This window comes from Sus scrofa, chromosome X, assembly GCF_054392235.1.
Source record: "Sus scrofa isolate SSC_HxYL_T2T_F1_AM1 chromosome X, Sscrofa_HxYL_maternal_Yorkshire_Landrace_v2.0, whole genome shotgun sequence".
Taxonomy (NCBI): domain Eukaryota; kingdom Metazoa; phylum Chordata; class Mammalia; order Artiodactyla; family Suidae; genus Sus; species Sus scrofa.
The window spans coordinates 35,247,905-35,272,647 of record NC_139401.1 but is presented as its reverse complement, the minus strand read 5'-3'; the positions used below and the strand labels follow the sequence as shown (position 1 = coordinate 35,272,647).

The 24,743-nt window shown below is 36.8% G+C and overlaps 1 protein-coding gene across 1 annotated transcript in view; it reads right to left on the bottom strand.

The window, feature by feature from the left end:
* LOC100623332 (melanoma-associated antigen B16-like) overlaps window positions 1–24,743 on the bottom strand; it is a 742,359-nt gene that overhangs the window by 72,726 nt on the left and 644,890 nt on the right.

Genomic DNA, 24,743 nt, shown 5'->3' with positions numbered 1-24,743 from the left:
TCAAGGAAAGTTTTGTCCGGATATATGCCCAAGAATGGGATTTCTGGGTCATATGATAGTTCTATATTTAGTTTTCTGAGGTACCTCCCTACTGTTTTCCACAGTGATTGTACCAATTTACGTTCCCAGCAACAATGAAGGAAGGTACCATTTTCTTACACCCTCTCCAGCATTTGTTGTTTGTAGACTTGTTAATGATGGCCATTCTGACAGGTGTGAGTTGATACCTCATAGCAATTTTGATTTGCATTTCTTCCTTTTTTTTCATTTTTTTGTCTTTTGTCTTTTTAAGGCCGCACACGCTGCATGTAGAGGTTCCCAGGCTAGGGTTCTAATGGGAGCTACAGCTGCTGGCTTACGCCATAGCCACAGCAATGCCAGATCCAAGCCTCGTCTGTGACCTACACCACAGCTCATGGCAACACAGGATCCTTAACCCACTGAGCAAGGCCAGGGATCAAACCTGCAATCTCATGGTTCCTAGTTGGATTCATTTCCACTGGGCCACAGTGGGAACTTCAATTTGCATTTCTCTAATAATTAGCGATGTTGAGCATTTTTTCATGTGACTGTTGGCCATCTGTATATCTTCTTTGGAGAAATGTCTCTTCAGGTCTTTCACCTGTTTTTCAATGGGGTGGTTGTTTTTTGTGCTGTTGAGTTGTATAAATTGTTTGTATATTTTAGAGATTAAGCCCTTGTCAGCTGCATCATTTGAAACTATATCCTCCCATTCTGTAGGTTGTCTTTTTTTTTTTAAATTGTTTCCTTTGCTGTGCAAAAGATTGTCAGTTTCATTAGGTTCCATTGGTTTGTTTTTGCTTTTATTTCTGTTGCCTTGGAAGACTGACCTAAGAAAAAATTTGTACCATTGATGTCAGAGAATATTTTGCCTATGTTCTCTTCAAGGAGTTTGATGATATTTTGTCTTATGTTTAAGTATTTAAGCCATTTTGAGTTTATTTTTGTGCATGGTATGAGGGTGTGTTCCAGTTTCATTGATTTACAAGCAGCTGTCTAGTTTTCCCAGCAACTTGCCAAAAAGACTTTCTCCCATTTTATATTCTTGCCTCCTTTGTTGAAGATTAATTGACCATAGGTGTCTGGGTTTATTTCTGGATTCTCTATTCTGTTCCATTGGTCTGTCTGTCTGTTTTGGTACCAGTACCACACTGTCTTGATTACTGTAGCTTTGTAATATTGCCTGAAGTCTGGGAGAGTTATGCCTCCTCCTTGTTTTTTTTTTTTCCCACAGGATTGCTTTGGCAATTCTCGTCTTTCATGGTTCCATATAAATTTTTGGATTGTTTGTTCTAGTTCTGTGAAAAATGTCCTGGGTAACTTGATAGGGATCACACTGAATTTGTAGATTGCTTTGGGTAGTATGTCTATTTTTACAAAATTAAATCTTCTAGTCCAAGAGCATGGATTATCTTTTCATTTCTTTGAATACGCTTTAATTTCCTTGATTAATGTTTTATAGTTCTTAATTCTTCCAGTCCAGGAGCATGGAATATCTTTCCATTTCTTTGAATTCTCTTTAATTTCCCTGACTAATGTTTTATAGTTCTCAACATATGTCTTTCATAGTGTAAATATTATTTAAGATAACAATATTCATACTATGAACTCTATTTCCCTCAGATTCAGAAATTCAGAGTTCATAGTATAAATATTTAAGATTTAAGATAACAGTATTTATATTGTGAACTTTATTTCTTTCAGCTTCAGAAATCAGAGCCTCAGGTCAATATTTGTGTTGGGAACTGGAAGTTACACATATTAACTAATACTTAGTATTTGATTTTCCAGTTCTTTGAATCACTGGAGAGCTCAATTTTGATAGTTGCCTGCTAACAAAATCAATCATTATTCACAAAGCAAAAGCTCTCTTGTTGAAATGGCTTTTGGTGAGTTTATGGTTCCCCATAAGAGAGAGAACTATAATTTTATTAAAAGTTTATGTCAAAGTGTAAGGACCAGGAAAATATCAGAATCTGTGACATTAATCCACTATTAAAAATTTCCCTTAAATGAACCAAATGTCTGGCTACAGTTCTTTTTGTTGTTGTTGTTTTCTGGGGTTTCTTTTTTGGCCATGCCTGCGGCATGTGTAAACTCCCAGGCTGGGGATCAAACCTGTGCCATAACTATAACCAGAGCTACGGCAGACCATTCTGCCAGGAACTACTGAATCAGAACTTACACTTTAACATGTCCAGGGGATTCTTATGCAGAATAAAGTTAAAGAAAGGCAGGTCTAGGACAAGATTTATCAGGGGTGAATCTGTGGACAAGTAACATCAAAAGTACCTGGAGAGCTTATTTCTAATGCAGGGTCCTGGGAACCATGTCAGAATCCGGCCTTGGGAATCTGAATTTTAAACAAGCAGCCCAGGTGATTATTATGTACACTGAAATGTGAGAACCACCACTTTAGAAATTGTAGTCATCAAGAAGGTTTTTTTTTTTTTTTAATAAATCAGGCAGTTTGGATCTCATTTTTACTATAATTTTCCCATCTATTGTAAGGAAAATATGTTTATTATAGTTAAGAAGGAACTTACCAAACAGAAGCAACAGGAATGCTATTTTATTTCACAGTAGTACATGTACAGTGTATAAAAGATGAAATATTTATTATATTGGCTTAATCCTTTGACCTGTGTGTCAAAATGTCTTACCCTTGTGGCTGTGTAATAGCCACAATAGATTATCACCAAAATAGACTGCCCTAACAATTCGCCCTAGATTCACAGCAATATAGAGAAGCACTGGAGACTTTTTTTATGCTTCATAATTTTATGAAATTTAAATGAGAATTCAGTGCCTGGTTTTAAATTTAAATTACTCTCTGGAGAGGAACACTTCCTTATATATTTGCCTAACTGTAACTTTACAGTGATATAGGTACATCTGAAAATCTGTCATGTGTCTTGCATAATTCATATATTGCCTTTTACTATGATTAATTTTATATAGTGAACATTTTCTGGTGTACACTATTGGCACATCTTACAAGTGAAATAGGAAAGCATTAGAAATATCAGGTTGGAGTTCCTTTCATGGCTCAGTGGTAATGAACCCGACTAGTTAGTATCCATGAGGACTTGGGTTCGATCCCTGGCCTTGCTCAGTGGGTAAAGGAGCAGGCATTGCTGTGAGCCGCAGTATAGGTCACAAATGTGACTTGGAGCCTGAGTTGCTGTGGCTGTGGTATAGGCTGGTAGCTGTAGTTCCGATTCAACCCCTAGCCTGGGAACTTCCATATGCCACAGGTATAGTCCTAGAAAAAAGAGAAAAAAAAAAAAAAGAAATAACAGGTTAAAACTAGAGGGAGTCTGATGCTAGTTTTCAAGTGTCAGAATATACAAAAATATTGCAGTTATGCGTGTATGTACACATGTGTATGCTAAGAAGTGTAAAAAAATCTGATTAATCTTATTACTGTCTTGTTTTTCAATTGACTTTTCTATATTAAGAAGTTATCATATATTACTTATCCTAAATGTTTGCTCATACATCTATTAAAGAATACTCCATATAAACTGTTGATATGAGTATTTCAATATTTAAGTGCTTTGGCATAAAGATGAGAAAACAGAAGATATGTGTAGCACAGTGTCATACATATATATATGTTATTGTTTCCCCTCCTTCTGTTTTCTTTTTCTTTGAATACTGGTTTGAGAAATAATGAAATAAACTATGAAACACTTGGCTAGGGGAAGCAACTTGTTCCACTTACCCTTAGACTGTTCTCTGGCAATGGGAGGAGTGACAGTCAGAGGCAAAGAGGTAGCTTCTGGCTTCCTAAACACAGGGGCAGCTTGTTTTTTGGAACGCTGTGTCAGGTAGATTATGGGTTTCTGCCAAACCTCTTCTTTAGGCTAGTTCATTTTTTTTCTAATTTCTCTGAGAAGGCTATTTTAGAATGCTTATTTTTAAAAAATTGCTAGACCACATTCTATACAAATTGAATCAGACTTTCCAGAAGAGGGGACTGGGAATCTGTGCTTTCTCTGCTTCTAATATATGTTTTGAGTGGCAGAATAAGAAGAATTAGGTTTCTTAAACTGTAATTTCTTCTTATTCTTTTTTTAAATGGCTGCACCTGTGGCACATGCAAGTTCCTGGACCAGGGACTGAATCTGAGCCATAGGTACACAGCAAGTCCAGATCCTTTAATCCAATGTATCAGGCTGGCGATTGCACCTGCCCCTCTGCAGTGACCTGAGATATTGTGGTCAGATTCTTGACCCACTGAGCCACGATGGCAACTCCTATTCTGACTATAATTATTTTTCAGGGATGGTGGCAAAAAGGGGAAGAATTTTTTTGTGGTTGTCTGGATTTCTGTGAAGTAGAATGCTAAATAATTTTTGTTTTGTTTATGTCAGTGTCATTTTTGTGGAATTCTTAATGTTTATATCTTTATTATAACAATTAACTAAACCTGGCCAATTAGTTAACCACAGAACCACTGATGAATATTTGTATTTTATAAATTTGTAATTATCAAAGTGAATTCAGTATAATTTTCATTGAAAAAATTTATTCTAATTCCAAATTATTTACTTATATTATTCATGTTTTTACTCAAATATATCTTATGTGTTACTAAGTTCATGTGCATGGTAATTGATTAACTATGCACTTGACAGCATTAATATTTAAACCTCTTCCATCTAATTTGTGAAGTCAGTGTTTATAGATTAGAGCCTTTGAATTCAGGATACAGAAGCAGAGTTTTAAAAACTTAGATTGCTTTATAATTCTAAAATCTTTTAAACTACAGAAAACTATTGACAGTAAAACAATAAAAAGTAGTATCATGACTATTAAGGAATGTTAGGGCAGAAGAAAATAATGTGTATTTCTATGAATGAAACAGATTTATATATTGAACTTTACTGCTACAGTTTTAGCTTACATTGTAGTTTTTTTGGCTGTGTGATCCTTTGATGTATAAAAAAGCTCATAATTGGTGAAATTATGGAGTTTCCATTATGGCTCAGTGGTTAACGAACCCAACTAGCAACCAGGAGGATGCGAGTTCAATCACTGGCTTTGTTCAGTGGGTTAAGGATCTGGTGTTGCCCTGAGCTGTGGTGTAGGTCTCAGACACAGCTCGGATCCTGCGTGGCTGTGGCTCTGGCGTAGGCTGGCAGCTACAGCTCCCAATGGACCCCTAGCCTGGGAACCTCCATATGCCGCAGGTATGGCCCTTAAAAACAAAAAGACAAAAAAAAAAAATTGGTGAAATTCTGCTAACAGGTTGTTAAAGTCATCTGAAATCATTACAATGCTTGGGCCAATCTCACTAAGATTGAAATAAACGTATTTTATTTTCCAAAAGTGAATTGTAGTCAAGCCAATATTTTTAAGAATATATAAAGATTATATACATTATGTTGACTTCCCTATTGGTTGTTCTGTGAGAAAAGTTGTTAATGAAGATGCCATTTTGTCTCACTGCATTTGTTTTATTAATGGTCGTGTTAGCTTAACAATGGCATGCAAAATCTTGCTTTTTCACTTGGCAATAAATGACATGAATTGATGAGTTGAGCTTTAATACCATACAACATGCTTGGGGAGGAGGAAGTTTCCCCCTCTACCCCTCTTGAGTCCTTGTGATTGGACTAATAATAAAACTGACATGAAACAGATTAATAGGAGGAAAAAGAAGTAAATTTTAATTTGTGCACACAGAGGTTTCACAGAAAGAGGACCTAAGATGTGGCCGAAGAAGGCAACTTTTATACTTTTCTAACAAAGAAAAAATAAATGTGATTAATTGACAAGACAAAGAAACCTAAAGGCTTTGGGTGCTTAATTAGTGAAGAAGCTAAACAGAGTTTGGGTTTGGGGTAGTCAAAGAAGTAACTAGGTTTGTTTATATAGGAATTTCAGCCTGAATTCCCTCTGTCTGGTTATAAGGGTATTCTTCTACCTGCAGATGATAGTTTCATCTCCTGCTTTCAGGGGGACAGAGAGGAGGGTCTAACTGTCCTTCATGCACTGGCCATTTCTTAAGCAACTTGAACTCAAAATGATTAATGTGCCACTGAGGCAACATTTGGGGCGGCCTGCCTTGGGCCGCAATAATATCATACCATACCATAATAGGAGATTTTAGGTATTTTCTGTTAACTTATTTATAGATATCAAACATTAATATTGCCAAATACTAGTAAATGGTCCCTCTAGAAGTCTAACATTTTAGTCCCTTGCATCTTCTTGATTAAACAGTTGCTTTGTCATGTAGATTTCACCTGAGTTGTCTCAAAGATTTTTTTACTCTTTATTTTGAATAATTTATGATATCGCATATTAACTAGAATCAAACTTCAGAGCAATGCTGTAGGTATCTGTAAGTACAAGTAACAAAAAAATGACTCAGTTTAATGAACAGCAAAATTGAGTCTTCTTTCAAAATCTGGACTGCAATGTAAGAATTCTGTCTCACGGATTTTGACCTTTTTTTCTTGATAGAATGTTCTGGAATGTGACTAGTTTCAAAGTCCAATGCTAGTGAAACCATAGACACTAAAGCTACAGGTAGAGGCATTTTTCTTTTTATGGCATATTTGCCAAGTCAAAAACAAAATGGAATTTAGAAGGATAAAAACAATTATAATTTAAATTTGGCAGGAAAGGAAACCTTAGAAGGATTCATCTAAAATAATTAGCAACTCAGTTTAAAGTACAGCTTAAGAAGTGTCAACCAGCATTCCCACTGTAGCTTAATTGGTTAAGAACATGACATAGTGTTTGTGAGGATGCAGGTTTGATCCTGGCCTTGCTCAGTGGGTTAAGGATCCGGCTTTGCCACAAGCTGCAGCATAGGTCACAGATGTGGATTGGATCTGGCATTTCTGTAGCTGTGGCATAGGCTCCAGCTGCAGCTCCAGTTTGACCCCTAGCCTGGGAACTTTCATATGCCATGAATGTGGCCCTAAAAAGAAACAAACAAAAAAAATGTCTATCATGGTCACAAGAATTATTGATTATGCTTTCTCACATAGACTCTTCTATTTATAGTCATAATGCTGAATTGTCTCAGTTCTCTCAACCCTCCCTGCAATAAAAGAAACATAAAGTTGTTGAAACACTGAGTGAGGAAGTCATGCTCTAACAGAAGTCAGGAAGAACATGATCCAAGACAGAGGAGCCAGCATCCCACAGACTAACCCCCAAAGAATAACTCACAGCCATTCGTTTAAGGGATTGTGGTTTTACTCCATATATCTCAGTGAAGACTGTCACCCAGATCAAAGGCAAGGGTGGGATTTACAAAGGTAAAAGCCACAAGATTTCTCAAAGAAAAGGTACTGACCAATTTATGTAAGTCCTTCATTTGTCATTTGGCAACTGGCATAGACTGCTAAACCCCAAATACATATGATAAATTAAGATAGAACAGTCACAAGTTCACTCAAAGGGAAATTTTTCTGAAATGCTAAAGAGGTTCTTCTTTCTTTTCTGGGGCCCTGACTATTTGCTTTATGACACCTCCAGGCATTGCATCAGGTAACAAGAAAGACACATGTACCCGCATGTTCATTGCAGCTCTATTCACAATAGCCAAGACATGGAAACAACCTAAACGTCCATTGACAAATGACTGGATCAGGAAGATGTGGTGTATATATACACAGTGGAATACTACTCAGCCATAAATAAGAATGAAATAATGCCATTGGCAGCAACATGGATGGAACTAGAGACTCTCATACTGAGTGAAGTAAGTCAGAAAGAGAAAGACAAATACCATATGATATCACTAATACCTAGTATCTAATATACAGCACAAGTGAACCTTTCCACAGAAAAGACAATCATGGACTTGGAGAATAGACTTGTGGTTGCCTGGGGGGAGGGGGAGGGAGTGGGAGGGATTGGGAGTTTGGGGTTAACAGATGCAAACTATTGCTTTTGGAATGGATTAACAATGAGATCCTGCTGTGTAGCACTGAGAGCTATGTCTAGATACTTACAATGGAGCATGACAATGGGAGAAAAAAGTATGTATACATGTATGTATAACTGGGTCCCCATGCTATACAGTAGAAAAAAAAAAGTGTGTTGGGGAAATAACAATAAAAAAAAGAAAAGAAAAAAGAAAATTCCTATGCACTTACTCAATGCTCAGTAAAAACTTCCATTACTCCAATCATAATATCTACATTTTAGGCAGCAGAAAATAGGAAGGGTGGTGAAAAAAATATGCCTTCTCCCTTTTGGAAAACTCATGAATACAACACGGCACTTTTGCTTGTAGCCTATGGGCTAAATCTTAATCAGACGATCAAACTTATGGCTCACATGCCTAAATAAAATCAAAATTTTGTCAAAGAGATAGAAAGGTAAAATGGTTAGTGGGGTAGCACAAAAAGAATTTTTATCCTAAACATCACAAAATTATATAATATTTCATCAATCTGGTTATGTAGGCATAACAAAACTTTCGATATTTAAGAATTTCTTAATAAAACAACAGTAATGTTACAAGATCATATTTTTCTCAAAACTCTCATTATTATTTGTTTTTGAAGAGAATTCCAGGCACAAACAAAATATAAAAATTCACATTTAAAAATCAAAATTAGGATGGATATCCTGCATGATACCTCTATAGTTGACTTATGTAATCTAAAATTTAATAACATTACATTGTCTCAATAAAAAGACCCAAGTCTGATCTCTAGGTTTAACCAGTGAGGTAACACTGGAAAACAAGACAAGGTTTGAAAAAATGACTATATTACCAAAGGCAACTACGGATTCAATGCAATCCCTATCAAATTATAATGACATTCTTCACAGAACTAGAACAAAATATTTTAAAATTTGTGTAGAAACACAAAATACATCAAATAGCCAAAGCAATACTGAAAAAGAAAAATGGAACTAGAGGAAACAGGCTCCTGTCTTCAGACTATACTATAAAGATACAGTGATCAAAACATTATGACACTGGCACAAAAACAGAAGTATAGATCAATGGAACAGGATGGAAAGCCGAGAAATAAAGCCATGCACTATGGGCAAGTAATCTACAACACAGGAGGCAAGAACATACAATGGAGGAAAGACAGTCTCTTCAACAAATGGTGCTGGGAAAACTGGACAGCTAATTATAAAAGAATGAAATTAGAACATTCTCTAAAATCATACACAAAAATAAACTCAAAATGGATTAAAGACCTAAGCATAAGACCAGATACTATAAAAGAGAGGAAAACATAGTCAGAAGGCTCTTTGAAATAAACTGCAGCAACATCTCATTTGATCCACCTTCTAGAATAATGACAATAAAAACAGAAATAAACCAATGGGACCTAACTAAACCCAAAAGATTTTGCACTGCAAAGGAAATCATTGAAAAAAAAAATGAAAAGACAACCCACAGAAGAGGAGAAAATCTTTGCAAACAATGCAATAGACAAGAGCCTAATCTCTAAAATATACAAACAACTCACACAACTCAACAACAAAACAAACAACTCAATCGAAAAATAGGCAGAAGGACTAAACAGACATTTCTCCAAAGACATATGGATGAAATATAGGCACATAAAAAGATGCTCAGGAGTTCTCGTCATGGCGCAGTGGTTAACGAATCCGACTAGGAACCATGAGGTTGCGGGTTCGATCCCTGCTCTTGCTCAGTGGGTTAACGATCCGGCGTTGTCGCGAGCTGTGGTGTAGGTCGCAGACGCGGCTCGGATCCCGCGTTGCTGTGGCTCTGGCGTAGGCTGGTGGCTACAGCTCTGATTCATCCCCTAGCCTGGGAACCTCCATATGCCGCAGGAGCGGCCCAAGAAATAGTAACAACAACAACAAAAAAGACAAAAGACAAAAAAAAAAAAAAAAGATGCTCAATATCACTAATTATTAGAGAAACCTAAATCAAAACTACAATAAGGTACCACCTCACACTGGTCAGAATGGCCATTATTAACAAGTCTATAAATAGCAAATGCTACAGAGGGTATGGAGAAAAGAGAATCCTCGTACACTTTTGGGAATGTAAATTGGTACAACCATTATGGAAAACAGTATGGAAGTTCCTCAGAAAACTAAATACAGAACTACCATATGATCCAGCAATCCCACTCCTGGGCATATATCCAGACAAAACTATAATTCAAAAAGATACATGCACCCCCATGTTCATTGCAGCACTATTCACAATAGCCATGACATGGATACAACCTAAATGCCCGTGGAAAACGAATGGATTAAGAAGATGTGAGCATACATACAATGGAATACTACTCAGCCATAAAAAGGACAAAATAATGCCATTTGCAGCAACATGGATGGAACTAGAGATTCTCATACTAAGTGAAGTAAGTCAGAAGAGAAAGACAAGTATAATAGGATATCATTTATATGTGGAATCTAAAATATGGCAGAGGAGTTCCTGTTGTAGCTTAGTGAAAATGAACCTGACTAGTATCCGTGAGAACGCAGGTTCAATCCCTGGCCTCGCTCAGTGGGTTAAGGATCCAGCATTGCTATGAGCTGTGGTGTAGGCTGCAGATATGGCTTAGATTTGGTGTTGCTGTGGCTGTGGTGTAGCTCTGATTTGACCCCTAGCCTGGGAACTTCCATATGCCACAGGTGCGGCCCAAATAAAATAAAATATGGCACAGAGGAACCTATCTATAGAACAGAAACAGATTCACAGACATGTAAAACAGATTTGTGGTTGCCAAAGGGGAAGAAGAGGGAATGAGATGGATGGAATTTGCAGTTGGTAGATGCAAACTATTACATTTATAATGGATAAACAATAAGGTCCTACTGTACAGTACAGGGAACTATATTCAATCTCTTCAATAGAACATGATGGAAGATAGTATGAGAAAAAGATTTCATATATATATATATATATATATATATATATGACTGGGTCATTATATTGTATAGCAGGAATCAGCACAACACTGTAAATCAACACTTAAAAAAGTTCCTGAAAAACTGAGTGGATTGCTTTCCGTGCTTTTAAAAAATATTCATTTTCTTCTCTTTTAAGAACATTATTTAGGCATATGTTGCACTTGCTCAAGTATATGTGAACAAATAATTTCTTTGGCCAAAAACATGTGAGAAGTGCTGTACATTATTTTCCAAGTTTAAGGGCCATTGGGCAATTTTTCAGATTCCTTTCCCCTGCAGTAATGATCTTTAAAGCACATGCAGAAACTGAGCCTCCCTCAGCATAGGTCTCTGATTCTACTTTCTCCATCTATAATGGACATGTAGTGTGGGCAAGAAATCCACCTATTTTGGAGGTTGTTTGTTGTTGCAACACGATGTGTTTCAAAAGAATATTTTATCTTCTCAAATGAATCTTATGATATGAACATGATCTTTCAGATGTTGTTAAAAATATAATAGAAGCCATTATGAAAAAAATACTAAGTCTCTATCTAAAACCTATTCTTTGTAAGCAAAAGTTAAATAAAAAAATTAAATGGCGTGTGAGGTAGACTTAATATTCATCACACATTTTACTTTATGAGAATATTAGCATAAGCAAGAACAGTTAACAAATTCTTATTCTAATTAATCCCAAAAGAACTGGTTGGCAAGGATCAGTATAAAAGACTGGTTTTAGCCACAATTTAAAATTGATTGATGGATCAGCTGTGCTCAGAAATGAATTCTTTGGAAATTATTTCCTACACTGATACTATTTGCTGTTCTTACCAGCCATATTGAGTTACATACTCATTGAACAGATACCAAATGGCACCCCAAGCACTCTTTTCTAGAACTGGAAAAATATGGTGATGAATAAGCCAGATCTGTTCTTAAGCCTACCACTAAGTAGAAAAACGTTTTACAAATGTTTGCAGTAGTACAGGGAAGGATGCATTCGGTATTATATGTTACATGAAAAAAAATGTTCAATGAGTTGATTAGGAGAATATCACTACTTAGACCTGATAGAGAACTTCATGGAAGATGAGAAGACATTTAAGGAGAATTATGAGGTTATGAGGTACTGAGCCCTTTTTTCACATGTACATTGTACCCAGCTGCTTTTATTTATCATATAGAAATTGGGCTCTGAGAAATGAATAATACCTTTTTATAAAGATTTTTATTGGCGTTCCCACCGTGGTGCAGTGGAAACGAATTCGACTAGGAACCATGAGGTTGAGGGTTCGAGCCCTGACTTCGCTCAGTGGGTTAAGGATCTGGAGTTGCTAGCATTGCCGTGAGCCGTGGTGTAGGTCACAGATGTGACTCGGATCCTGCGTTGCTATGGCTATGGCGTAGGCCAGCAGCTGTAGCTCTGATTGAACCCCTAACCTGGGAATCTCCATATGCTGTGGATGTAGCCCTAAAAACCAAAAAAAAAAAAAAAAAAGATTTTTATTATTTTTATTATAGTTGATTTACAATGTTCTGTCAATTTCTGCTATACAGCAAAGTCACCCCACCACTGTGTGTGGGTGTGTTTATATATATTCTTTTTCTCACATTATCCTTCATCATGTTCCATCACAAGTGATTAGATACCATTCCCTGTGCTATACAGCAAGATCTCATTGCTTATCCTTTCCAAAGGTGATAGTTTGCATCTATTAACCCCAAATTCCCAGTCCATCCTACTCCTTCCTTCTCTGCCTTGGAAACCATAAGTCTGTTCTCCATGTCTATGATTTTCTTTTCTGTAGACTGGTTCATTTGTGCCATATATGATTCCAGATATAAGTGATATCATATGGTATTTGTCTCTTTCTGACTTCACTTAGTATGAGAGTCTCTAGTTCCATCCATGTTGCTGCAAATGACATAATTTTGTTCTGTTTTATTGGTAAGAAATGAATAACATCTCAATGGCAAGAGTCTAGAGAAGGGGAAGAAGTTCCCTATAAGGAAAGGAACCATGGAAAGAGGGCATGACATTGGGTGCAGCCAAAGAGAAGCACAAGCCATATATGTATGGCTATGGAGCACAGGGTTGACAGAGCAGAGTGTGAATGAGGGTTGAAAAGGTATTACAGTTTTTACCATTCATCATTGTAATTATTTCTTCCAGGCCTGCATTTTATGGCAGAAAGTACGGCACATGAGCTTAGGGGCTTCATCATTCAGGCTTGTATTCGAGAGAGGCTTGATCTAGAACACTTAGAGAAGTGACAGGAGGCCCTTTTGGAGATATTTTTGTGGGTTCTAATCCTCTTTCAAAGTTTACCAAAAGCTGGATTCTGGAGAGCTACAGTTTTAAAATATTTCATTCTACTGCACCAATGTAGCAATCTGAAGTAGGCAAGTCTCTAAGTTAATGAGAGCAAACTATAGGCAAGTGTATATACCAAGTGGTAAGCTGCCTTGATCCTCTCATTCTAGAGTTTCTTAATTTTTTTGTTTTGTGCCACCAGCCTCTTAGGCAGTGTGATGAAGACTATGCTTCTTCATAGAATAGAGTGTTCAAAATACAATAAGATGCAAGGATCTTCTTATTATAGAAGAAATAATAGATGGCAGCGGACTACCAAAAAGTAAAAAAAAAAAAATTACTATATTAAAATGTAGACTCTTTATTAACACAATGCATCATAAAATCTAATGGTAGATCTAATGACTGCCATGCTTTCAAAGTAGTGATGGATATAAACAACATCAGAAATGTGATATAAACACCTGTGATTCTTTCATGGCAAAGTTATAGCTACACCTAACATTAATGTCATTTGGGAATGCTAATGTGCAATTAAAGGTCAATAAAAATAAAGATGGAATTTCACACATCCACTCTTTTCCTGGATCTCAGGTTAGGGTCTCCTGCTTAAGATATTCCTCAATTTCCTAGAGGGAGAGCAGTACAAAATTCAGCAAACATCCCATTTTTACTACCCTCTAGATGGCCACTTGTCCCTTTTCTGAACTCCTGGATACATAAAGGATAGGATGAATCTAAAACTTGATATTCTCATATCACTACTCATGAAGGTGTCTCTACTCTGTCTTCAGGGTACATATGATATTGACTTTGTAAAAAAATATAGATAACTGACATTCAATACTCAGGAACATTAATTTGTCCCAAGACAAATTATTTTATCACATTTTATTCTGGCATCTCTAAAGTAAGGCCAATGATAATAATACCTTTATCAAGAAGTAAATACAAATCCTGGATTATCAAAGATTTTCTAAACTTTTTGCTATGAATAGTACAATATTACAGTACTCTAATAGTACAGTTAACTCTGTTTCCTGGTTCCTTTGGGGATGAAGCAATTTTTTAATTTGTTCCAAAAAAACACTTTCATTAGCTGCTTGCCAACAAAATAGGTAAGGAAAAATAATGGAGATTAAGCTCAAATTACTCTGTTTTTCTACTCACTATGATAAAAAAAAAAAGAATGAAGGAATGGAGATTGAAAGTGCTGAACAAAATGACATTGGGAGATTTTATTAGTTTCCTATAGCTACTTAACATATTGTCTCAAGCAGGGATTGTTGGCCTGGACACTTACAGGTGGTTTCTCCACGGAGCCCAGGCTATTTCACAGGATAGTAATTTGGTTCTAAAGGCAAGTGAACCAAAAATACAGAAGATTAGGCAGAAGTTTTGTAAAAAAATTTCCTGATCTAGTATCAGAAATCACATTACTTCATTTCTGCTGCATTTCAGCATGCTATTTGTTAGGACTAAGTCACTAAAACTGGCTTAGCATATCGCTGCATTTCAAGCAGTATTAAAGAAATTGTGGATACATTTTCAAACCACCCCAAAGATGTGTATGTATATATTTGAGACATAGAACAGTCCTTTATTTCCAGTTCAAATTTCCCATTATACCTTGTACTCTGAACTATTAAGAGTCCATTAAAAAATTTAAGATTCATGGGTGACTCCTTTGCTATGTATATACCAGATACCAGTTTTGTTTTTTGTTTTTTTGCCTTTTAGGCCCATACTCACAGCATATGGAAGTTCCCAGGCTAGGGATCAGAACAAAGCTACAGGAGTTCCCGTCATGGCGCAGTGGTTAACAAATTCGACAAGGAACCATGAGGTTGCGGGTTCGATCCCTGGCCTCACTCAGTGGGTTAAGGATCCGGCGTTGCCATGAGCTGTGGTGCAGGTCGCAGATGCGGCTCGGATCCCACGTGGCTGTGGCTCTGGCGTGGGCCGGCGGCTACAGCTCCGATTGGACCCCTAGCCTGGGAACCTCCATATGCCGTGGGTTCAGCCCCAGAAAATGTCAAAAAGACAAAAATAAATAAATAAATAAATAACCAACCAACCAAAAAAAAAAAAAAAAAAAAACAAAGCTACAGCTGCTGGCCTAAGCCACTGCCACAGCAATGTAGGATCAGAGTGGCCCACATTGCAAGGCCAGGGATTGAACCCACATCCTCATGGATACTAGCCAGATTCGTTTCTGCTGTGCCTCAATGGGCGGCTCAGCTTTAAGCATAGCCAAGTTCCCTTTGTAATGAAATTCTTTAACAGAGGGTAGCCATTATGCATTTTTTTTTCAAGGATGAGCTGGGGTCACCCATACCTTCATTAACAAATATATGTATCATCTTCTAATCTTGTGTGCTAATGCTCTGAACATGTTTATTGATCCCCAAATGTTCATCACTAATTGAAACAGCTGCTTTATTTAAACAGCACTGAGGAAATGATATTCGGAAAGGCTCTGCCTCATATTTTGGCAGAAGTTAAATCTAACTTGATCAGAGAGTTCATCTGCTCCATACATACTCTTTACCTGGGAATGAAAGGGACTTCAAGCCTGGAGCTCCACTTTCTTCTCTTTGATACCCATATGTTCCCCTGTGGTGGGAGTAACAAAGAGATGAGAACAGAACTGTGGTCTGTACTTTCAGTACTTCATGCCACCTGAATGGAGTAACCAGTATAGGTGACTTGAAGGCAACAGGAAGTCTTAAGAATTATAGGATTATATGCTGTGACCAATAGTATATCCAAAAAGAAGCAGCTCTAGAAGCCTGCAGGTAAAAGCCATAATTCAAATAATATGAATGGTTTTCCATTTCCAGGACTCACAAGAGTCAAAAAGTAAGTAGTCTGACCTTTTCTTTCTTTCTTCCTTCCTTCCTTTCTTCCTTTTGGCTGCCCTCACAGCATGCAGAAGTTCCTGGGCCAGGGATTGACCTGTGCCACAACACTGACAACGCTGGATCATTAACCCGCTAAGCCACCAGGGAACTTCAAAGCAATCTAGCCTTGACTGACCCCACTTGGTTCAGTTATATTTAAGAGATCTAACAGCAGAGATGAAGTTGACACTGAGGTACCACTGATTTTTGCTCAGCTGTCCCATGCCTCATCCCAACTTTTATTTCTGACTGATCCCGCTCCCTTTTTAATTTTTCCCAGGTTTAATGAGCTATTATTGACATACATATGTAAGTTAAAGGTGTACAATGTGATGATCAGTTACATCTATATATTGCAAAATGATTGCTAAAATAAGGTTAGCTAACACCTCCATCCCATCACATAATTGCCAGTTTTCTTGTGTGTGTGTGTGGTGATAACATTTAAGATCTTCTCTCTTAACAATATTCAAGTATGTAACACAGCAATGTTAACTATAATGACCAAGCTGTGCATTAGATTACCAGATCTTATTCATCTGATAGCTGGGACCAACATCTCCTCATTTCCTCCACCCTTGGCTCCTGGCAACCACTATTTTACTCTTTATTCCTATGAGTTCAGCTACTTTAGATTCCACATATAAGTAAGAAAATACATTATTTATCTTTCTCCCTCTGATTTATTTCACTTAGCATAGCATATTCAAGGTCCACCCATGTTACAAAAGGCAGGATTTCCTTCTATCTTGTGGCTGAATAATATTCCTATATGTGTGTGTGTGTGTGTGTGTGTGTGTGTGTGTTTATTCACTCATGCATTGATGGACATGCAAGTAATTTCCACATTTTGACTCTTGTAAATAATACTGCAATAGGAGTTCCCGTCGTGGCCCAGTGGTTAATGAATCCGACCAGGAACCATGAGGTTGAGGGTTCGATCCCTGGCCTCGCTCAGTGGGTGAAGGATCTGGCGTTGTTGTGAGCTGTGGTGTGGGTTGCAGACGTGGGTCGGATCTGGCGTTGCTGTGGCTCTGGTGCAGACCACCGGCTACAGCTCCGATTAGGCCCTAGCCTGGGAACCTCCATATTGGCGCGGGAGTTGCCCTAAAAAAGGCAAAAAGACCCAAAAAAAAAAAAAAAAAAAACCTGCAATAAACACTGTGGTGCAGATACGTCTCTATGAGACAAGTGTTTTCTTTCCTTTAGGTATATACTCAGAAGTGGAACTGCACAATCATATGGTAGTTCTGTTTTTAATTTTTGAGGAATTTGCATACATTTTTCCATAGTGAATATACTAATTTACATTCTTACTAACATTACACAAGGGTTCCCTTTTCTCCACATCCTCACCATACCTCTTATCTTTATGATAATAACCATTCTAACAGGTGTGATGTGATATCTCATTGTGGTTCTTATTTGCATTTCTCTAATAATTAATGATATTGAGCATCTTTTCATGTGCCTGTTAGGCATCTGTATATCTTATTTGGAAAAATGTCTATTAGGTCTTCTTCTTACTTTTAAATCATATTGGTTTTTTCTATTGATTGTATCAATTCCTTAAATATTATGGATATTAACACCTTAGAGATGAATGTTTTGAAAATATTTCCTCCCATTCCAGAGACCGCCTTTTCATTTTGATGTCTTATCTCCTCTGCTTCGCAGAACCTTTTTAGTTTGAACGCAATCATACCAAAGAGAACATTAAAACTTTCTGGTACCTATAGATACCAGAAAAGCAGATGAAAATACAGTAAATATCCTCATTCTTTAATATTTAAGCCCTATGAGACATGACTATGTATATATAAGAATGGCTTAAAAAATACTGAAAATACCACATCCTGGTGAGGATGTGAAGCAACTGGATCTTTAATACATTGATTGTGGGAATGGAAAATGAGCCATACTGTATGGAAAACCATTTGAAAGCTTCTAATAAAGATAACTTAGAATTATGTTTGAATAGGCCCCTGTTGCATATTTTCATAGAGGAAAATAAAACTTATTCTCATATACAAAAAGCTGCATCTGAATGTATACAGAAGCTTTATTTGTAATAGCCGAAAAATGGAAGTAAACCATATGTCTTTCACAGAGGAACAGCTTCTATCAGTCTCAAGGTCATTATGCTGAGTAGAAAAAAGCCAATGTTAAAGCTCAACCTTATCTACTATATAATTCCATTTATATAAAATTCTTAAAAGGACAAAATATATAGTTACATATGTTACTATGTTTGCCACTGTCCTTCAATCCTAATTTTTAATTTTGATGTTCTTGAAAAGTTAATTTGTTCTTTTGAGACATATGCATGCTGCAATTATTTAGATTTTACTTATGATTTTACGAGTTGAAATTCTCATGAAGATGAGCAACTGGGGCTGGATTTATCCACTTGCCTGAAACAACTAAAAAACAGATAAAATATATGAAAATAATATTTAATATATTGGACATCAAATGATGAAAGACAGTGATGGGAGATTGAAAACAAAGGATGTGAAGTTATAATTTTCCCAGCTTGCTTCCCAGAACCCAGATGAAGCCTGGAGTCCCTGTGAGTTGATGAGATGAAGCTGAGAGTCTGGGAAGGACTAGTCAGATAGAGTTCCTAAGAGAGGGTACTGTAGAGGAGAGAGCTGCAAGGAGAAAGAACTGTGGAGTCCACACAGGGCTGGGAGTACTTCCTGTCAGAGTGATAATTCATATCATTCTTGGTGCATCTGGGAGAATAATGACAAGTATCCATCTCAGTAGTGAGGTGAGGTAAGCTAAAGTTCTTGCTTCTATGGTCCCAGCTAATAAAGATTTAAAGCAAAAATGGAAAAGATTATTTTGTTTCTGAGTAAATTCATAGCATTAAAGAACAGAGCTTGAGATCTTGATGTACTGAAGTTTAAAAAACTGTGTATTTTCTAGAGTAGCCAAAACCATCTTGAGAAAGAAGAACAAAACTGCAGGTATAACGTGCCCTGATTTCAACCTATACCACAAAGCTACAGTAATCAAAACAGTATGGCAGTGTACACAAACAGACACAAAGATCAATGGAACAGAATGGATGTGGCCAATCTATGACAAAGGAGGCAAGAATATACAATGGGGTGAAGACAGCCTTTTCAATTAATGGTGCTGGGAAAACTGGAGAGCTACATGCAAAAGAATGAAACTGGACTACTCTCCCCTATTATACACAAATTTCAGATTGAAATGGATCAATGACTTTAAGAACTGAAACCATAAAACTCCTAGAAGAAAACACATGCAATATGCTCTTTGACATTGTTCTTAGCAATATTTTTTGAAGATGTCTCCACAGGTAAGGAAACAAAAGCAAAAAATAAAGAAATAGGACTACATTAAACTAAAAACTTTTCGCATAGTGAAGGAAACTATCAACAAAATGAAAAAGCAGCCTACTGAATGGGAGGAGGTATTTGCAAACAATATATTGGATAAGGGGTCCATAACCAAAATATAAGAGAACTCATACAACTCAACGTAAAAAAAACCCAAAAAACAAAAAACAAGTAAAAAGTAGGCAGAGGCCCTGATAGATGTTTTTCCAAAGAAGACATACAGCTGGCTAACAGACACAGGAAAAGATACTCAATATCACTATTCATCAGGGAAATTCAACACAAAACCACAATGAGACACTCACATCTGTCAGAATGGCTATCATCAAAAAACAAATAATGAGCATTGGTGAGGATGTGGAAAAAGGGAACCCAAGTGCACTGTTGGTGGAACTGTAAATTAGCATGGCCATTATGGAAAACTGTATGGAGATTCCTCCAAAAATTAAAACTAGAACTACCATATGATGCAGGAATCTCAACTCTCGGTATTACCCAAGGAAAACAAAAACACAAACTTGAAAGGGTAGAGATACACTCCAATGTTCACTGCAGCCAAGATATGGAAGAAACCTAAATGTCCATCAATAGATGAAGGGATAAAGAACATGTGGTAATAAGTACAATGGAATATTAGTCATTAAAAATGACCTCTTGCCATTTTCAACAATATGGATGAAGCTAGAGGGTATCATGCTAAGGGAAATAAATCAGAGAAAGAAAAATACCATATGATATTTATATGTGGAATCTAAAAAAATAAAACAAATAAACAAAACAAAATGAAAACAGACTCATAAATACAGAGAACCAGTGGTTTCCAAGGTCGAGGGAGTAAGGGGTTGAGTGAAATAGGTGAGGGGAATTAAGAGGTACAAACTGTCAAATATAAAATAAATAAGCCAGGGGAATGTGATATACAGCATAAAGAACATGGTCAACAATACTGTAATAACTTTCTATGGGGACAGATGGTTATTAGAGTTATCATGATGATTACTTTATATGAATAAATATCAAATCATTAGGTAGGTCACCTGAAACTAAAAACATTTTATGTCAACTATATTTCAAGTAAAAAATCATCTTAAAATGTGTATTTCTTCTGGCCAAGTGTGAAAAATGTAAAATCACACCTTCACAATATTGGATCAAAACTACTAGATATGGAAAGAAGCAGAAATATATAACTAAAAATTAGGAGAAAATTTAACAATAAAAACTGACCTGGAAATAACATAGTTGACAGAATGAGGAAATAAGGGCATCAAAACAGTTATTATATCTATATATCATATGTTTAAAAAAACAGGAAGGAGGATTAACTCGTTGGAAACACAGAATATATAAAAAGACCCAAAATGAATCTGAAGAGCTGAAAATTAAAATGTCTGAGAGAAAAATCTACACTAGATTGGAATACTGAAAGAATAAAATAAATTAGCGAACCCATGTATGTGAAAAAAATCACAATATTTTTCTATAGATAAAATACAGAAGAAATACTTCTATACCGAGAGTTGAAATTACTGCATCATGTGGTAATTCTAGTTTTAATTTTTGGAGGAATGTCCATACAGTTTTCCATAATGGCCATGCTAATTTATAGTTCCACCAACAGTGCACATGGGTTCCCTTTTTCCACATCCTCACAAATTTAGAATTAAATTTAAAATAATATATACCAGATGGTAAATGTGCTCATCTTTGAGCAAGGGGCAAAACCGTTGAGCTGTTAAGGGGGACACCTGTGATTTCTCAGTATTGTTAGAATGTCTCACAACAATAATACATGCACAGTTATTGTAGTAATTTAGATATATGAATAAGCCTAATACCAGAAAGGGTAGCTGTGCTTTAGCCAGAAAAAGTAACTGTTAAGTGATATAACAGACAAAACTTGAAATGTGAAAGTTTAATAAAACAAAGGCTGATTTTTTTCCATGTGGATTGGCAGACATTCTGTGCTAACAGGTGACAAAGAAGTTCAGAATGCTTTTTTCTTGTAGATCCACAAATAAACCCATGATTAACATTTTTACTGATGAATGCAAGAAAAAACAGGGAAGGTGGTAAACTGGAGCCTTTGGCCTGGAAATGACAAATACTGCTTTTGCTCTCAGATCAATGGCAGGGACTAGCCACATGATCTTTCTAACTGCTAGTGCACTTGATCATACAGTTTCCCCATGAGCTTGGAAGGAGAGGAGGATGTTGATGAGCACTCACAGTTTTCCCCATAAAGTGTTACAAAGTAAGTGCTCCATACACTAACTAGTGGAATTTTTATGACAACCATTCTGTTTTCTGTTAGAGCTTCTGAGGTGGCCAGCTTTCCTTCAAATTCTCCAACTTTTTTGAGGTCCTACTATGTGACAGTTGCTCCCAAACACAGGCTCACATCAAATTTTCTAAAGGACTCTGTAAAATATCAGATGAAAGATTTTGCCTGCTCCCCTCAGTAGCACCTTTCTGCACTGACCTAAACCATAACTTCTAAAATTTTAATGGGATAAGAATTTTCTTCTTCCTGATGGTTTCTGGTCAAAAAAATCTATGAATTTATGTCACCTTCAAGTTGACAAAACATGCTTTAACACTTTCTGATATATCATTAGGCACAAAGAAAAACCAGAATTTTCTTTTGGGTCACAAAGTTAGACAAGAGGCAGTAGAACTCTACTGAAATAATTCCATTTCTGCTAACCAAAGACAGTGTATCTGTCAATAAATAATTTTTCACTTGGAAGGATTCCAGGGACTTTCAGAAATTAATCCTCAGTAGATGTTTGCTGTGAAGTGATTTCCAAGGTCTTTCACCTCTCTTTCAGTCATTAGGGAAGTTTTGGTTATTAACCTCATAGGTAAGTTCGTATGTATATATGTTGTTCAGTGGGCAATCTTTAAAAAAAGCTCATTAAAATTATATTGGAAATATCAAGGTGGTTTCAAAATGCCCACTCTAGCTTCAGAGTTTTATCCCTCAAATTAGTAGATTTTATGACAAATTGGACTATATTCACCAGATGTTTGGAAAATATTTTGAGAATAAAGCAGAGATACTCAAAACTAGAAGCCAGGTCTAACTTTCAATATCAGGTTACGTGGAAGAGGATGTTGCCAGCCCAGGGATACAGGGGAGGGAGGGGTCCACCATGGAGCTGGCATGCTCCAAGTCAGGGGAGGCAGGTGAATTTTGTTCTGCTTGTTCCACTGGGAGCAGATGCTTAAAGGAGGACTGAAGAGCTGGCCAGCAGGTCAGGTGCCAGCAAGGACAAGAAGGCTCAGTGGACAAGACCCAGAGGAAGGGCACCATATTGCAGAGAGAGCAGCAGATGCTACAAATGCCAGCCTCTAGGCAGAGTCAGCTCTAAAGGAACCCCGGTGCTGGGATAGAAGACCCTAGGTAAGTGAAGCCCACAATAATCCCCAAACTGTGCTTCTTGTTTCAACCTTTATTCCTTAAACCTGCTTTAAGTTCCTGACTGCTACATCCTTTTTTCCATATCCTGAGAGGCATTCAGGAGTAATGAAGAGAGAAATGCCGTAAGGCACAGAAGGTCTGGCTCAGGCTGGCAAGAGTGGAGCTGAGAGGTTCCAGATAAATTTAGAGAAGAGGTCTAGTGGCAGCTCTGTCACAGACTAGACATCTAGGTACAATCACAAGCTCTTTGAGCCTGAGGATCTTTTATGTCAATTTGGCTTGAAAAGTTCTGTCTTTAAAGAATGTTATTGCTGTGATTATGTTGATTCCAAACCCTATCCCCCTCGTGTGTGTGTGTGTGTGTGTGTGAATGTGTTTTCTAAATATAGGATTTTTTTAGAACACATGAGGACATGGCATATCAAATGAGACAGAAATGTTCTCCACAAGTTATACTTTATAAAAATTTCCCCCAAGCAAACTGATAGAAAAAGAGATTAGATTTGTGGTTACCAGAAGCAAGAATTTGGGGGAGAGGGAATTGGATGAAGGTGGTCAAAAGGTACAGACTTCCGGGTAAAAGATAAAGAAGTATTGCAAATGTAGTATGGATTATATGATAAATATAATCAATACTGCTGTTAGATATGAAAGATATTAAGAGAGTAAATCCTAAGAGTTCTCATCACAAGGAAAACATTTTTTTCCATTTTTAAAATTTTGTTTCTATATGAGACGATGGATGTTCCCTAAACTTCTTGTAAAAATCATTTCATGACGTATCATACAATTATGCTGAACACCTTAACTGTGTACAGTGTGGTATGTCAAATTATATTTCAATGAAATGGCAAAAAAAGAGAAAGAAACAAAAAATTTCACCTCAAAGTATATGTTCTTTGAGTGTAGGGGTGTCATTCCTAGCTTGATGTAATTCAAATTTCCTAGAATTTGTTTCCAGGATCAACTTCTCACATCCCTCCCAGCTGCACTTTGTAGACTTTCATAATATCATCATGCCCCCATGTCCAAGGTGATATGTTTCAAGAACAGCAGTGGATGTCTTGAACCACCGAGGGTACTAAACCCTACATATTCTATGCTGATTCCTATATATACACACCTATGATATAGTTCAATTTACAGATGAGTTACAGTATAAGAATATCCAAATTGGCAGCATCCTTACACTTGTGTTTTGGGGCCATTATTAGTAAAATAAGAGTTACTTGAACACAAGCAACAGGAAATGGTAACAGCTGATTTGATAACCAAGAAGGCTACCAAGGGAATAAAAGGCAGGATGTGCTGGACAAAGGGATGATTCATGTTCCAGGCAGGATGAAGCAGGACAGCCCAAGATTTCATAGTTTAACTATAAACACAAACTTATACTTTGTTTGAAAGCTATAAAACCTTCCTTTTCTATTCACTTCTTTTGAGTCTCATATATTTGCTACACCCCTGTACTTAGTAACATAATTAAATTTGTTTTCCTGCTGTTATTCTTTTTCCAAGGAGAGGGTCTCAGGGAAGAACCAAGATGAACAGTGTGAAAATTATTTTTCCTCCCCTGCTCCTTCCAGACAAACTTGTTACAGTTTTTCTCATTCATTTTATCCCTACCGAACATTCAACTCTTGCTTCTTATTTGCCAAATTACACTGAACACATCTTAGTTAACATTTACTTTGAATGAAGTGAGCACTGGCTCTCCTAGGCAATGGCCAATTGTCAGTTCAGTGGCTTCTGGGTGGCCAACCAACCAGTTTCATGTAAAATTAACTCACCCCTGAAGGACACAATGTTCCCCAAAGTCCCAAACTGCCGTG